Source organism: Bison bison, unplaced genomic scaffold, assembly GCF_000754665.1.
Source record: "Bison bison bison isolate TAMUID 2011002044 unplaced genomic scaffold, Bison_UMD1.0 scf7180017864456, whole genome shotgun sequence".
Classification (NCBI taxonomy): domain Eukaryota; kingdom Metazoa; phylum Chordata; class Mammalia; order Artiodactyla; family Bovidae; genus Bison; species Bison bison.
Window position 1 is genome coordinate 6,969,573 of NW_011495018.1, and position 3,712 is coordinate 6,973,284.

A 3,712-nucleotide genomic window follows, 5' to 3' on the forward strand; every position below is an offset into this window, starting at 1 on the left:
AGATAAATTGGGAGCCTGGGATAGACATATGCACACTACTATATATAAAATAGATAGCTAATAAGGACCCACTACTGTACAGCACAGGGAACTCTACTCAATGCTCTTTAATGGTATACTGTGTGCTCAGTCGTGTACAACTCTGTGACTCCATGGGCTGTAACTCACCAGGGTGCTCTGTCCATGGGATTCTCCAGGGAAGAATACTGGTGTGGGTTGCCATTTACTTCTCCAGGAGATCTTCCCAACCCAGGGATCAAGTCTTTAAAAAGATTCACTTTATTCATTTTGCAAATAAACACTTTTTAACTTTTCCCTGCTCCATCTGTGACAAACTCCAACAGTCAAGCCCAAATTTTAAAATATGCACTTAATATTAAGTTAATGATCACTTAATATACCTAAACAGTATCAAAATCCTATTTCTAAAACAAAGTTATATCAATAAATTCATATATAATACCACCAATGAATTATTTGTGCCAAATAATGCATCAAACCTGAATGCAACTGAGTTTTGAGATGTAACTAGCAGTTTATAGGATCGTAGGAGATAGAGACTCAAACTGATTCCATGGAGATCCAATCAGTAAATTCCTATGGGTTTGTGTATATTAAAACTTGTACTTAGTTGCTCAGTCATGTCTGACTCTTCACAACCCCATGGACTGCAGCGTGCCAGGCTCCTCTGTCCTAGGGATTCTCCAGGCAAGAATACTGGAGTGGGTTGCCATGCCTTCCTCCAGGGGATCTTCCCAACTCAGGGATTGAACCCAAGTCTCCCGCATTGCAGGCGAATTCTTTACCATCTGCACCACCAAAGGAGCCCATATTAAAACTTAAATATGTGCTAAAAATTAAACATGGAACTGATATTAAGAAGTTATTAAAATTTTAAGGTGTGATTAACAGTATGGTATCTATGTTTCTAAAAGAGTACTTCTCTCTTAAGAGACACATGCTGAGTTATTTACAGTATTATGTCTTGAATTTGCTTTAAATCCACTGGGGAGAAGCAAGAAGAATATAAATGAAACAAGACTGGACATGTGTTGCTAACTGGGTGATGGATTTACATGAGAATTCATTCTCCCAGTCTCTCTGTATGTCTATTTGTTTGAAATTTTTCACAATGAAAAGTTTTAAAATCTATCAAGAAGGTAACAAATGCTATTGCAGACTAAGAATCAAGCCTTTAATTCTAAGACTAGATTGTTAAGACGAGAAAAGGATCAAGAGGCAGTATGTTGTGTATTGTTAAGACTGTTACTCAAAACTTGGTCCAGGGTCCTGTGATATTCTACAAACTGTTTACTAGTCTACAGAGAAAACGAGTAATTTTACTAGCAATTTTAAAGAATTTTATGATTGCTGAAAATAGTAGTAAAACATCTGAGCATGTGTTTGAGATGCAATGCTAAAACATTTGAAAAACTTCTCTTCTTTTTACAACTCACAGGTATGGTTCATTAGAGAGAGAAAACATATCACAATATGAACCAGCTTCTCTCACACTAAACTTGCAGATGAGTATCACACTTCAGAAAACCAAGACAGACTTAAATTGGAGTGACAAAAATCCATCTTTTCAACATTTCTTAGGAACCCAGGCAAAAACTCTCAACAAAATAGAAACAAATCAAATCCAACAATGTATAAAAAGAATTCTACATCAGAACTAAATGGGGTTTATTCCAGATATGCAAGCTTAGTTCAATGTTCAAAAATCAATACACATAACACATTCTATCAACAGGCTAAAGGAAAAAAAAAAAATCACATGACCACATACATACATGAAGAAAAAGTATTTGACAAAATCCAACATGATTTAAAAAAAAACAAACAGCAGATTTCAGGGGAACCTTCTCAATGCAATAAAGAGCATGTACAATAAATCTGCACATCAACTTTACACTTGATGGTGAAAAACTAGACACTTTTCAGCTAATACCCATATTGGGGCAAGGTCATCCCCTCTCACCACTCCGTTTCAATGTCAAACTGGAAATTCCTGCGAGTACTGTAAAATAAGAAAAGAAAAGAAAAAGGATACAGATTGGGAAATAAGAAATAAAACTGTTCATATTCACAGATGACAGGATTGTCTACGAAGAAAATCCAAAAAAGAATCAACAAAACTACAGCTACTACAGGACTATAACAGGATTGCAGGATAAAGGTTAAGTCAGTCAACTGCTTTCCTATATACCAGCAATAAACAAATGGAATTTGAAATTTAAAACACATCACCATTTATATTAGCACCCCCAAAAACGGATTAAAGTCAGAGAATTTAGTATTCTGACTTCTTGACTTACTATACAGTTACAGTGGGCTTCCCTGGTGTTTCAGATGGTAAAGAATCCGTCTGCAATGCAAGAGACCTGGGTTTGATGTCTGGGTTGGGAAGATCCCCTGGAGAAGGGAATAGCAACCCACCCCATTATTCTTGCCTAGATAATTCCATGGACAGAGGAGCCTGGTAGGCTGCAGTTCATGGGGTCACAAAGAGTCGGACAGGACCGAGCGACTTTCACTTTCATACAGTTACAGTAATCAAAACACTGGTACCGGTGAAAGAACAGGTCAATGAAATGGAACAGAGCCCAGAAATTGATCCACACATACAGAGTCAACTGATATTTGACTTGAATAAGGAAAGGCAATACAATGGAGAAAAAATCCTTTCAAAAAATTGTGCTGAAACCACTGGACAACCACATGCAAAAACAAAAATGGCTCACAGACCTTACACCCCTCACAAAAATTTCCTCAAAATGGATCACAGACCAAACATTAAATTATTGTTGTTGTTCAGTTGCTCAGTCGTGTCTGACTCTTTGCAACCCCATGAACCATGCAGCATGCCAGGCTTCCCTGTCGTTCAGTATCTCCTGGAGTTTGCTCAAACTCATGTCCTCTGAGACAGTGATGCCATTCCACCATCTCATCCTCTGTTGTCCCCTTCTCCTCCTGCCTTCAATCTTTCCCAGCATCAGGGTCTTTTCCAATGAGTCAGCTCCTCCTATCAGAGGGCCAAAGTACTGGTGCTTCAGCACCAGTGCATCCCATGAATATTCAGGGTTGACTTCCTTTAGGATGGACTAGTTTGATCTCCTTGATGTACAAAAGGAACTTTGAAGGGTCTTCTTCAACACCACAGTTAGAAAGCATCAATTCTTCGGGGCTAAGCCTTCTTTATAGTCCAACTCTCACAACCATACATGACTACTGGAAAAACCATAGCTTTGACTATATAGACCTTTTGTCGGCAAAGTGATGTCTCTGCTTTTTAATACACCGATTAGGTTTGTCATAGCTATTCTTTCAAGGAGCAAGGGTCTTTTAATTTCGAGGCTGCAGTCACCATCTGCAGTGATTTTGGAGCCCAAGAAAATGAAATCTGACACTTTCCACATTATCCCCATCTATTTGCCATGAAGTGACAGGACCAGATGCCATGATCTTAGTTTTTTGAATGTTGAGTTTTAAGCCAGCTTTTTCACTCTCCTTTCACCTTCATCATGAGGCTCGTAGATCCTCTTCACTAAATGCAGAGCTATAAAATTCCCAGAAGATAATATGAAAGGAAATCTAGATAAACTTGACTATGCCAATGACTTTTCAGATAAAACCCAAAGACACAATTCATGAAAGATATACTTGATAAACTGGATTTATTAAAATTGAAAATTTCTGTTCTACAGAA